Source organism: Emydura macquarii, unplaced genomic scaffold, assembly GCF_026122565.2.
Source record: "Emydura macquarii macquarii isolate MOO-44397 ecotype Brisbane River unplaced genomic scaffold, CSIRO-AGI_Emac_v2 contig_2834, whole genome shotgun sequence".
NCBI lineage: Eukaryota > Metazoa > Chordata > Testudines > Chelidae > Emydura > Emydura macquarii.
Genome location: NW_027132971.1, coordinates 2,973,511 through 2,987,622, shown reverse-complemented (window position 1 = coordinate 2,987,622; position 14,112 = coordinate 2,973,511). Strand labels below are relative to the sequence as shown.

Here is a 14,112-nt window from a genome sequence, read left to right as displayed (position 1 = left end):
TGGCATAGGTTTGTAGAACTCTTTGTGTCTGAGTCTGTATTAAACTGTTTTTTCTGCCACTGACCATAATTTTCTTCTTTTCTGCTCTTCTATTGCAGGTTGTCTGAATACCTCAGTGGTCTGTATGGGCAGGTGGGAGGGAAAGGACACTTCAGTGTTATACTGTCTATAGTAGTGGTCAGAGATTAGTTGTAGTGCTTCACTAATTCTACTACTCCTTTGCTGGGTAGAGTATTCCATAAATAAGTTTTGGAATTTGGCAGGATCCACAAGTTTTTTTGAGGGGGGGGGGACATGGAATATGGTGATTGTTTCTTGTAAAAGGGAGAATTTTTATTTCCAACTTGGAGAAGAAAGTGATCTGACTAGGATGGGGAGATGGTTCATGCATTTCTTATGTCCACACTTAACCTATTTATAATACAGTAACTTTTTCTGCTTATTTCAATTTAAAATTCTTGACATCGGTTCTCTTTAAACACATTGAAAATATCCTTCAGTGTCCCTTCTTCCTCACAACCTCTCTGCTTTTGATGGGAATATTGTAGAGATATAAATGATGTGACACAGCATATGCAGTCCATGATGACTTTGCCATTCTAGTCATATATCATCATGCAGAAAGTGTGATAGACCTTATGTGAGGACTAGGACAGAACCTGACATCTATTGTTGATAAGCAGGCATTTCCTATTAAAAGAAAAAACAGAACCAGATGCCTCAGCTGTAGGCAGAATATAAAAATCTACCGTATGTAACTGTAGGGCTGATTGCATAATTACCAGTATTTATGTAATAAAGATACTTTTATCCATACTGGTGATGTAGTAAAGGGAATAAATAAACCTAGCGCCTGCTGCTATTAAGGTGTTCAAAATATCGGGTATCTGTTTCATTATCACTATTATTTATTAGGTAGATTTTTTTTTTGAACAATTTGTTTTCATCTCATTCCTCCAGCCCCAGGTTTGTGATCCCTTGTTATGTTGTGATGAGGGTCAGCTGTGCTACTGAGCAATGTGGTAATAAACGAGAACACAGAGATGATGAACTGCTTGCTCTCCTCCATCTTTTAGTCACAGATTGACTCCAGGACATACAAGGACTGCCAAGTAGTTAACCTGTAGAAAAAGAGTGCAGCTGCAATGAACGAGCTTTCTTTTTAGTGAAAACATCTTAATGCCCTCTTAATTACGCCCCAGAAGGGTACACACTTTTTAGTAACCAACAATGTTCACATGGAGATGGCAATTCAAATTGAACCTTGCAAAGCTGAATAATGAACAGATATATAACCCTATTGCTATACTTCTTGAAAAGTCATAAAGGGGGAATATGGGAGTCAATCAAGGAATTAAGGTCTAAAGAGTCTTATATTATTCTATCTCCTTTCCTCCCTGCTCCATTCAATCTGATATGCAGTGTAACAATTATCTCTCTGCTGAACAGATTCTTAAGGGCTTGTCTACATGGAAAAGTTTTAACAGTTATAAAGGTATAATTATACTGGCATAATCCCCGCGTGGACACACTTATTCTGGTGTAAATTCACGGTTTAGGTTATACTGAAAAAGCTTTCTTGTGTAGACAAGGCTGAAGGTAAATGACTACATTTTTAACTCAGAAATGAGGACGTAAAGAGAATGGCATGCTGGGTTTTCGGTGGACACACACTTCCAATGTCATTGTTTCAATACAGCTAATATTCATTGTAGGTTGCTATTATATGAACAAGGAATGGCACTGTGAACATGAGAAACAAGCCAGTATATAAAAAGCTATATATATTTTTTAAAGGTAGTCATGCTCCCAACCCTCAGGGTGGGCTTGTTAGAAATTTTCAAGTAAAAAAACTTCTTCAAAAACTCTAGTAAGTTCATTGTTCAAATGGTGTCTCTTGATTTTTTTTTATTTTTTTTTACCACTAGATCAATTGCATGAATCTAGCTGAGATAGTGAAATTTGTTACCATCAGAGAGCTGTTAAGTGGCTTTAGAACCGAGGCTGTAGGTAATCTCTGCAGGTGACTCCATTAAAGTCCATGGAGTTCTACTACTATAAAACTGGTATGTGAAAAGAACTAGGCTTCGAGCTTGTGGACAAGGGTTAATGCAGTTGTTCACATTACAAGACCACTATGTCAGCTGCTGCTAATTGCCATTTTACCTGTTAGTCATCTTAGTGGGGAGTCCAAGGGCTGAATGGCATGGTGGGTTTGATTGTTGTTACTCCTGTATCTGTTCTCTGTATGGAGGACCATGGCTTTTACTTTAGCACACTTCATTAGAATTAGAATAACTTGGATTGTAAAAGTTTTGGGGCAGGGGTCATCTTTTTGTTCTGGGTTTGTATCTAGATTAGCACAGAATGGAACTAGTCTTTGACTAGGGCTCCTACCTTGCTACTGTAGTATAAATAACAAAAATAAAAAGGAAACATTTTCATTCAAATTAGGTCTTTGCCACACCCAGATAATGACTTGAGTGACTGTAGCTGGGTTTGGATGGGTGAAAGAACTCAAGGAAATTTTGATTTCAAGTTTTGCTGTTGAGCTAAATTTAGTGGGAAAATTTAAATGTGCCTATCACTGCAGTATCTAAGCCCTGATCAGACATTGCAAACCAAAATCTGTACTCCTTGAATAAAGGTGGAAATGAATCAATGTTTTAAAACTAAAGCTGACTGGAGGACAATTGTTCCATTTGGTGGCAATTTTTGAGATTTTGAAACTTGGTTTCGTTCCTCATTGCAATGAAAATTAAACCTTCAGAGCATTTTCACAAAATGTACATGTGTATGCATTACCACATACGCTTTGTAGCCTGGTGGTTAGGGTACTGTCCTGAAATTTGGGAGACTCAAGTTCAAGTCCCTGCTCCTATCTCATTCAACACTGAGATTTTCATTGTTGGGGGATTTTCTTTTTTGGACCCAAGCTATATATGATGAACTGGGAGGGGGATGAGGAGAGCGTTCAAGCTGCCTGCAGAATTGGTGCTGGCTTCTCCTTGGCTTTTCTTTTCAGGGATGGATTTTGGTTGCCATCCAACTTTTAAAAACTGGCCCTAAGTGAAGAAATAAACTGGAAAAAGGCAATTCTCCATCAGTGTTTATCCCTGCACATAATTCTCACTTCTGTTCTTCTGCCCTAAGACATTTTTGAAATATTAGCTGATGCTGGTTGAATGGTCCTATTAAAATAATAAAGTCCAAACCCACTCTGCATTCAGTCCTCCTTGTTAGTGGGATTGGAAGCAGTACAATTTCTACCAGACATAGCCTGTGTGTTCATCCACATTGGAAACTAACTGGTAGTGAGAGAGAGACAGAGAGTGTGTGTGTAAACTCTCACCCTCACTGGCAATGACAGGGTTAAGGGGAGCAGGTGATTCTAATTAGCCCATGCTCTGGCACCTGGGGAGGAGACAGGTAATTAAGGATTAGACCCAGCTGGAGAGAACTAGATTGTGTGGTTCCTATAAGGGAAGGACTGCAGGGCCTATGGGGAGGACTAAGAAAGGGGAGATGCAATAAGGAGCTTATACTTTGGGACTGGCCCTTAAGGAAGAGGGCAGCAGGGGAAAGGGGTTCGAGGTGGCTGCCAGAAAGGCTACGAGCCACCCTGAGAAAGCTCCTCAGCAAAAACCTGGGAAAAGATGTATGGAGAGAGGAAGATCCAGGGAAAGAGGACTAGCGAGTGAGGCTCCAAGAAAAGTGCAGGTAAAGATAAGAAGCAGCCCAAGGAACCAACACAAGAACATAAAACAGATCTAGATGCTTATCACAAGGATTGTGGCCTGGAACACAGAGGAGAGGGCTGGCCTGGGTTCCCCAACTTCTCCCCTGCAGGAGGGGCACTGTAAGCCTCAGGAGAAAAGGGGCAAGGACTACTTAGTCCACATCATGGCTAAAGATCGGGTACGTGCACACTAAGGGGTTGCCTACAGGGTATGTTGCTGTGTGACAAGCCCTGTGTGAATCTACAGTGCACCAGCTTGCCACGCAGCAATGTCCTATGTAGAAACTGATATGGCCTAGTGAATTTCTCACAGTGCAGTTTGGCTTACTACACTTTCAAGCATGCTGTAGCTGTGTCCACATGGAGAATTGCTGCCTGGCAAGCCAGTGTACTGTAGATTCACACCCTGGCTTGTTGCACAGTAAATTGTTGTATAGACAATCCCTTTGAAGTTTAGGTTGTCAGTTGGACTTTTTGTTACCTCAGAAGGGGTGAGGTTCTCTGGGTACATCCACACTGCAATTAAAAACCTGTGGCTGACCCGTGCCAGCTGACTTGGGCTAAGGGACTGTTTGATTGCGGTGTAGATGTCCGGGCTTGGGCTGCAGCCTGAGCTCTGGGGGACCCTCTCACCTCACAGGGTCCTAGAGTCTGGGCTCCAGCCCAAGCTCAAATGTCTACACTGCAATTAAATAGCCCCCTAGCCCAAGTCAGCAGGCATGGGCCTGCCATGGATTTTTGCAGTGTCACAAGAAGGAACAGACCACTGAATAACTGCCAGCAGGGGGCAAGAGAGACAGAAGGGCTGCCATGAGGGGACATGTCAGCAGGTGACTGAACCTTCTACACAAGTATAGTGGTTTATATGCTAGTATAACTCCCTATGTGGATACTATATTCCAGAAAATGTGACTTTTTCAGTATAGACTGTCGCTTCCGAAAAGGAGGGCATGTATGGTGTATCCATCTCTTTCTATGCTTCTAAACCTAGTAGGAGATCTGTCTTTTTAAGATTGTGAGCAATCGTTTAGTAATCAATCCAAGCCTGAAATCACTTGTGGCTGAGAACTGGGACCTAAAGGCTAGGCTGGCCCCGTAGCTAAAGAAAAGGATTGTTTATGTTAGAGTAGAAATTAACGTCTGTGTACTTCAGGTGTGTCTTTTTCAAATTTTAAATCCTACTCCTTTGGTTGGGTCCTTCCCAGAATGGGGAAAATATTTTTGCATATTTAGTGGAACGTGATTACAATGAAGATCCATTAATGCAGTGTAGATTAATATTTAGATACGTAATCTGAATGGAAATAATCAAAATGATGATGATTAGGGCCTCTAGCAAGAGGTCTCTATGATTATAGCTATTGTTACATTAAGAAAAACTGTCCTGCTAAAGGATATGGGTCACAGGCTCTTCCTTTCCTAAGACCCATTCTCTTGTCTGTTACTAGAAATGCAGAAGTCTGCTTTTTACTTGTCTATTAATTGCTAATGACTGCCTGGGCGGAGCCCATTGATATCACTGGAATACTAAGAGGATGCAGGTCATGCAGCTCAGTTGGTGGACTGGGGCCTAAGGGCCTGATCCAAAGACCATTGACCTCAACGGGAATCTTCAATTGACTTCACTGCGCTTTGGAGCAGGCTCCAATAGTTGCAGAAAAACATTAATGATACTGTTTTCACTGCCATTCTCACTGTGAAGATGGATAGTTCTTGGGTAATACTGCAGGAACAATGCAAGTTTCAGTAACCTTTCTGATGCTTAATTTTGTCTTAAGCGTATTTAATCAAGCAATGTGCAACATGCTAATTAAGTGCATGTGAAGCATTTTGTTTGAATGTGCTACTGTTCTACTGCAGTATAAATAGAAACTTGTAATGTGCATAAACCAGAAAGCAAAACACCTGCTGCATACAGAACTGGGAACAGTGTGACCACTTTCCTTCCTGAAATCAAGTTTAACAAGCACTGGCTTGATGGCCAAGTGGTTACAGGCCATGCGAGAGACCGTGGTGTTCTTGGAGATGGTGAATAATCAGGGCACCCTAAGCAACAGAACACTAGCAGATGTTGGCTGCTTATATTCTTTGTCCAAGAAATCTCAGATATTTTTAGACTGGAAATAACTTGGGCTCCTCTGTCTCCATATAATAATAGTGTAATATTTAATGTAGCACTTCTCATCAATAGATCTGATCGTTTTATGCAGATAGGTAAGTATCATTATCACCTTTTGCAGATGAGGAAACTGAGGCACAGAGAGGTGACATGGCTTGCCCAAGATCACCAAGTAAGTCTGTGGCAGAGTAAGGAATATGACCCAGGTCTTTTCACTTCTAGTTAGCTTCCCAGCCAAGAATGACCACACTGTCGCCCTACATTTTTCATCCCTTCAATTCTTGAATTGAATTCTTCAATAAATTGGATGTCAGGAAGGGTCTTGTGGCTACTGAATTTGATTCTACCTAATCTTAGGCCATGTCTACACTACAAAACTAAGTATGTCGACCTAATTTACAACAGCAATCAGACACCGCAGTTATTAAATTGCTTGTGTGTGCACACTTGGCTTCTTGTGTCTACGGAGCACATACTCACCAGGAGCGCTTGTATCAATTGTTGTATTGTCAGTGTGGGGTATTTTGGGACAGCTCCTGAAATCCAGTAACAGTCAACGGAAGCAATGCCGACATATCTGCACTGATACTGTATTGATCAGATTACATCGCCCTTGATTCTACACTGCTCGGGGAAGTGGTGTTACTAAATTGGCGTACAGGTAGTTATGTTGGCGGGAGCCAATTTTAAGTGAAGACACTTCCACAGCTAGGTTGATCAAGCAGCTTACATTGACCTAACTGTGTAGGATAGACCAGGCTTTGGTCCTTGTTCTTTGGATAAATAGGACTGCAGTTTCTAGGCTGTGAATAGACAAATGTCATAAACACTTAAGTCACCACCACTACTACTACCACTACTAATAAATGCCATTTTACACTTTTAAAACTCAGCTGAGTGGAATTTCCTTCTCTGTTTTGAACTTCATTATCTTCGATGTTGACAGTGTTTACTTGTAGAGTAAGTTACTATTTGTCGTGAGTAAGGGTATTACAGTCTAGCCCAGGGTTATCTTCTTAGCTGTAGAAACTGGAAGATGAGTGGCCTACCTATGAGTGAAGTCATATGGATGACTTATAAAACTCAGTCTTCAGCCTCAGGATTCCAGTCCCCTTTTCTTCAGGGCTTCAGTTGTATTTCTTCAAAATAACACAAATTCAATATATCAGTCATGTCCCTTCCCCCTGGGCTGGCATCTTCTGCAGGGGCCTACCTACTCACAAGATTATATTCAGAGGCCATTTGCCTGGGAGTCAAGGTGAGCCTCTCTACTCCCTTCTCCTTCATAGCCTCCTGCCTAAAGGATTACACACGACAGACCATCTGCCTGAAAGTCATGTATAAACTGGCTTTTTTTAACCCAGGGACTCCTGTAGGGGTCAAGCTACTCCCTGCAGAATTCTCCACCTCAACAGAGTTGCTTGCTGTTTTTAGGTGAACCAGGAGATCTTCAAGATTTCATCTGATCCCTGGCCATACGGCATCATCTATGAGGGAGATGATTGGTCACAAGTAGGGCTAGGCCCAAGTCCCCTAAAAGGGCTAGCCCCTCTGTAACATACTCCAATAAGCTAAGGCTAAATTCAACCCTGACGTAAATGAGTACAGTGCTGTTGACATAAGGGCTGGATTTCACAGATGAACTACAGCCGATAAAGTTCACAGACAGAAAGTTAGAATGCCAGTGGTGCAACAAACATTCTGAATCCCTCCACCAACAGCATAAATAACACTTACGGCACTACACCACTGCAGTAAAGGAGGCAAAATGAGCTACCTTCTTCTCCTCAATGAGGCAGAATCACGAGCAGCAGAGCTATTTCACATATTTCACACTGGCTAATTAACTCAGACACCTGACCCAAGTATCAACCTTTGGGAAGAGCGGTCCACATACATCCGTGGTAAAGTCAACTAAATGTGAATGGAACTAACAGGGAAAGAAAATTTCACCATAGCCAGATTGTATTATCTGCCCCACCACCTCTGACTGAGTTTGGCCCTATCATGTATGCGGAAGTTCAAGAACCCTGAAAAATAATAGTGCCACACCCTGTGAAACCGATTCAGTGAAGAACTGTGTCCACTACTAAAGGAAATAGTCAATGCTTCCTTCAGAGAAGCACTCTTACCAAACTCCTTGGGAAAAATGCAATAGTTCACTTACTGTTCAAAAAGCCAACCCTCAATCCTGAAAATCTTTTCATTTATTGTCACAATTCTAACCTCCTGTTCTTGGGCAAAATAATTGAGAAAAGTAGTAACCACCAAGTTACAACAACAGGTGATAGATGAGGTGGGTAAGGTAATACCTTTTCTTGGACCAGATTGTGTTGGTGAGAGAGGCAAGCTTTCAAGCTACACAGAGCTGTTCTTCAGGTCTCATACAACAACATGTGATGTCAGCCAACATTCTGGATGCCTCGCAATCAGACTTCAGACCAGAGCACAACACAGAGAGCTTTTGTGACACTCAAAGATTATCATCTCCTCATGGCTATGGATGGAGCAAAGATCTGCATGCTCCTACTGCTGGACTTCTCTATAGCCTTTGACCCAGTGGACCACAAGGTATTACTACCTGCCTACATGACACAGCAGAAGTAGATAATCCAGCATTACAATGGCTCCAGTCATTCCGCACCAGCAGGACTCAGAGTGGTGATGAAAGACAGCTCCTCCTCACCTGCGGCATCACACAAAGATCCATACTATTCTTGCTTCTCTTCAATATCTACATGAGATGCCATGGATTTAACTGCTAACAGCATGCCAGTGACATTCATCTATATATCTCATTCTCAACTAATGCAACCACTGCAGCTACTAAAATGTCAGAATGCCTATGAGAAATCAGCTCTTGGATGAAGAGCAATGGGCTCAGGCTGACCCCAGGCAAGACCGACCAACCTCACTTTGGAAAGGGGAAAACTCTTAGAACTGGCCAAAATATGGCCTCCAACTTCTAGCGAAGGCATGTAATGAAATCTTGGGGTCCTGTCTCACTCCTCTTTAAGCTTGGATGACCAGGTAGCATCAGTTTTCAAAAGGCTTTCTTTCACCTCCAGCTTAGTATGAAACTTTGTCCCTTCCTCCCAGATAAGAACCTGGCCACATAGTCCATGTATTTGTCACCTCCAGGTTGTAGCTCACTGTATGTGAAACTGAATAACACAATGCACTGGCTCCAGCTGGTACAGAACATGGCTGCCTGCCTTCTTCATGACTTAGGCCTCTATGCCTTCAGGCCTGTGGTTATGTTCCTCCACTGATTCCTAATCAGCTTCTGATGCCATTTTAGGGCCTTGGTCATAATTTTCAAAGCAAGTAATGGCTCAAACTCCAGCTCAAACATCAGACTGAATTTTGATCTGTGTACCACTGCAATAGCTGTGCTTCTCTGGGACAAAGTAGATTTCAAAACCCTTGATGAAGCAAGGAAGAGCTGGAGACAAAGCATTCTTTGTTGAGGGGATCCATCTATGGAACAATCTTCCAGGGGATATCTGGAAAATAGTCTGATTATCTTTAAGAAACATTGCAAGGCCTTCCTCTTTGAGAACCTTTCTAGCATAAGTGATATAATTTGAACACCTCTTTCGTTCCCAAACGTCTACTAACTCATGCCCCCAAGACAGACAGATAAACAAACAAAAAACCCTATCCCCTGAGCAGAGGTTATTACCCTAAAAAGGGAAAAGTGTCAGAATCCATGAAGTTCATAAGGGACTTGCTATTAATTTTATGTGGGTGCTACTAAGATACTACAGTGATGTATGGCAGTATAAAACTCTAAATAGATTTAAAATATACACATCCATACATGCCACTGATATGTTTAAAGCTCCAAAGGGAGGAAAGATGGGCACGGGAAATAGGTTGAGAGCAAAGAGGAACCTCATTAATGATCTGGAGGATGGGGTAGATTGCACCCTCAGCAAGTTTGCAGATGACCCTAAGCTAGGGGGAGTGGTAGATACCCTGGAAGGTAGGGTACAGAGTGACCTAGACAAATTGGATGATTGGGCCAAAAGAAATCTGATGAGGTTCAACAAGGACAAGTGCAGAGTCCTGCACTTAAGATGGAAGAATCCTATGCACTGCTACAGACCGACAGGCTAAGCAGCAGTTCTGCAGAAAAGTCCTGTGGGTTACAGTGGATAAGAAGCTGGATATGAGTCAGCAGTGTGTCCTTATTGCCAAGAAGGCTAATGGCATATTGGACTGCATTAATAGGAACATTGCTGGCAGATCGAGGGAAGTGATTATTCCCCTCTATTCGGCATTGGTAAGGTTGCATTTGGAATACTGTGTCCAGTTTTGGGCCCCCCTCTACAAAAAGGATGTGGACAAGTTGGAGAGAATCCAACAGAGGGCAACAAAAATGATTAGGGGGTTGGAGCACAAGACTTATGAGGAGAGGCTGAGGGAACTAAGCTTGTTTAATCTGCAAAAGAGAAGAATGAGGGGGGATTTAATAGCAGCCTTTAATTACCTGGGAGTTCCAGGGAGGATGGAGCTAGGCTGTTTTCCATCGTAGTAGATGACAGAACAAGGAGCAATGGTCTCAAGTTGCAGCGGGGGAGGTCTAGGTTGGACATTAGGAAAAACTTTTTCACTAGGAGGGTGGTGAAGCACTGGAATGGGTTACCTAGGGAGGTGGTGGAACCTCCATCTTTAGAGGCTTTTAAGATGCAGCTTGACAAAACCCTGGCTGGGATGATTTAGCTGGGGTTAGTCCTGCTTTGAGCTGGGGGGGGTTGGACTAGATGACCTCCTGAGGTCCCTTCCAACTCTATGATTCTAAATCACAAAGTCCAGATCCAACCAGGCCTCTTCTTTAGGCTTGGGATTTTTGGATCCAGGGATTTGTTTTGGGCTCATCTCTATTTAAAGGCAGCAGGAACAGGAAGAAACAAAGCCAAATCATTATATGTTATATTCAGGTTGCAAGTGCTGTGCCAGGCTGCCTATTGGCAGTGTCCCTTGAAGCATTACCCAGAGGAAAGACACTTATGTCATAAGTTAAATTTTTTCTCTGATCTTCAAAAGAAAAACTACAGGTAGGCTCAGTCAGTAAATAGTATTCATTACTGAACTGCACATTAGATTGGAACTGCTTTGGACAGGCTTCGTAAATTATATAGCTAAAACTGAGAGCTGTAGCAAACACTTTGAATTTAATTTGAATATTGGCAGTCATCAGTGGCTGAAAGATTTCAAGACATCTGAGCTTTAATTCTTTTAATTTTTTTAGGCAAATGAAAGAGAGGGAAAGAGGGGCCCAATGGAACAAAATTAAACACCGGCCTTCTGTAGGCTATTCCGAACAGTTGACACATGAAAATGAATGAGGTATTAATACTATAATCAAGGTGCATAAGCATTACAACAGTGCAAGATCACTTTTTTCCTTAGGACTCATTACTTATACAAATCTGCACCGCCATTCTGCAGTGCTTACTCCAGAAATGTTATTTTCCCCTGTTGTGCTGGCTTGCATCCTTTTGCATGCTAATGCAATATTCTATTTCTAACCTGACTGTAATAGATTAGTGAATACGTGAGGCTATCTTTTCTCTGCTAATGTGATTCCAGCCATGCAGAGAACCTGAAATTTGTTTTAAGCAGACCAACTCCTGAGCATTTTTCATATAAAATTCAATTTAAATAATTTCTAATTTATGTGTCTACTCTGTTTTCTTTTTTAAAGCTTTAATTAAGTTTTCTCTCTTGCAGGAATACTTGGAAGTTTGCATCTTTTAGTGTGGGAAGGGGAAGAAACCTGCTGTTTGGCTTAGTCAGCTAATTGTTTCTATGTATTCTGTGTTCTATGTATTTCTCCCCTTGAAGATGAGCTGTAGTTTAATTACTGTATGAAAGATTTGTCTTGATTGGATGGGGAAGCTTCAATGTCTGTTAAAGAGCTTAAAATGGAGAGTTCTAAAGTTACTTTGTTTTTTGGCTTCCGTTGCTTGTACATCTGCACAGCTGAAGCAGAGGTATAAAAGGAGAGGCAGGAGGAGATTACAGTGCATCCTGAACCTTTGACAAAGAAGCATGTGTGCCGTGCCTTTACTGAATTGTCAATTCCCTTGTGCCTGAACACCAGATGGTGTGTGGCGCTGCAAAACGCTTAATAGACTGGGTGTCAGATAAGCATACTGATGTGAACAGGTAGCTTCCTGTTCTACTTTAAGGGGCAAAAAACAACAACAAAAATATCAGTGGTTAACCCTTTTAATTTATAAAGCATGCTGCACTTGTACAGAAGAAGTTAAAACATTTCGGTTCCAGCTACACAATAGCTTTAACCTTCATAACATAATTCCATTTTGTAGCATACCTAGGATGTTAATTGAGTCCCCTAACTGTGCTAAAGCCTTGGAAGTGACTGGAGGCTTTTTTGTGGTTTATGGACATGGTTAAAACATCATTAAGTTCCTTTTGCAATACAGAATGGAACTGTGTTGAAACCAGGTCCCTTTATGTTACTGAAGCTGCAGACCCATATTTAGGTACGTAAATGGGAGATGAGCTGTTCTGAAAAATCTTGCCTGTAGTTCATAATGGGCCTTGATGGCAGATGTAAGAAATTCAGGACCTGGACCTCTTTCCTACTGAAGTTAATAGTAAAACTTCTATTGACTTCAGCAAGAGTCCCCTGTAGTCTAAGCACCAGGGCATCCAACTTCGTGTTTTATAGTTAAAATGGTCACTTTACAGATTACATAGAATATATATCTAGAGAAGGTGTATTTATTTGCTATAGGCTAGACTTGTGATGAGATATAATGGCGTACTTGTATGAGGACCTGCAATATAAATGCTATCCTTCAATTGCACTGTACTGTATAAGCAGATTCACCTCATTCACAAAACATCTTTATACACTTGTATTTAAGATGATGCATTTTGTCTATTTCTGTTGTCCACATCACTGATATCTGGATGTCAGGGACATTCCAGAAAAGTTTACTGTACAGCTGAAGCCAAGCACAGAAAACTTTAGCCCCAAAAGAGACCTTTTGTAAAGTTATGCGCATATATAATCCATATTTTTATTTGAAACTGTCCTGCAAATTTAACTAGAGCCTGAGCTACCAAGCGAATGATAGACTCAACAATATCCTATTTAGTCACTATCTGCAGCAGCAGCCCAGCTGTACTGTAACATGGATAGTTCCTTGGCCATGTGGAGAGAGAATTCTATGTTAAGGAGCAATGGTTGAAATCCTGGTCCAGTTGAAGTTAATGGGAATTTTGACATTGACTTTAATGGGCTAGAGATCCTACCCAATGTTTTGACCAGGATATCTAGAGGGCTTAAATACTGTTCACTACCATGTTTATAACATTTTATTTTTATGTATTTGGATTTCTACAATTATAAAGTGATGCCTATCCAGAGCTCTAAGTGCCCAGATACACATTACAGAAACAAATAGAATTAAACGATGGCTTACCCCTCACCAGCAGAGCTGAGCTTCTGACAAAACATAAGACAAAACTCTCCTCCCCTATGTAGATCTAACTCCTATCAAACCTCACTTCCAGTCTATGAAAAAACATACCTCGCAGCATGCTCTGAAGGCCAACAGATACAGGCTATTTCAGTCCAGGGGGTGGATCTTGTTCTGGAGCTGAAAGTCTTTCATAGAATGCATTCTACTCCCAAGGCCCTCTCTCTTACATTGAGAGTGATCCAGCTCAAGCACCTATGCTGATTGCAGTTGTGGCAGTGTGGGAATAAGAACTTTTATGTCCACACAAGCAAGGGGAAAAAAATTACATCAGAGCAAAATGTTTCACAATTTGTGTTTAACCACATTTTTTTGCAGTGTCTGTCAATGGGCCTTGACAGTGGAATAGTTGAACAATATATGTTGGCAACAAACCAGTTTTTAAGGTAAAGTAGCCTAGTGACATGTTAATTTAGAAAGAGAAAACATGAAGAAAATATGTAGAGCCACTGATTTAAAAACAAATGCTGTGTATTCTACTTGGTGTGTATACTCTCTGTCCATACAGCGTGTTGAAAATGATTTTGCCCTGTCTACAATAGTGAATAAACTGTTTTCAACCCACAGCCCACACTGAGCTATGGTTATCTTCCTAGTATGGACAGGGTCTAGAGGTCAGCTTGCTGCCTGTCTGCTAAGTGAAACAAAGTGACAATAGCACATAACTCTATTGTTCTGTGTCTTATATTGGCTGGCTGCCAGGATAAAGTTTACAATCTTGAGGACAGCTC

At 41.4% G+C, this 14,112-nt stretch overlaps 1 long non-coding RNA gene across 1 annotated transcript; it reads left to right on the top strand.

The window, feature by feature from the left end:
- The first annotated feature begins 3,525 nt into the window (after positions 1 to 3,525).
- Positions 3,526 to 12,066, top strand: LOC137166324 (uncharacterized). Its single transcript, XR_010923647.1, has 3 exons — positions 3,526 to 3,720; positions 11,116 to 11,213; positions 11,598 to 12,066. It is a non-coding gene; the product is annotated as an uncharacterized lncRNA (long non-coding RNA).
- The last annotated feature ends 2,046 nt before the right edge of the window (positions 12,067 to 14,112 follow it).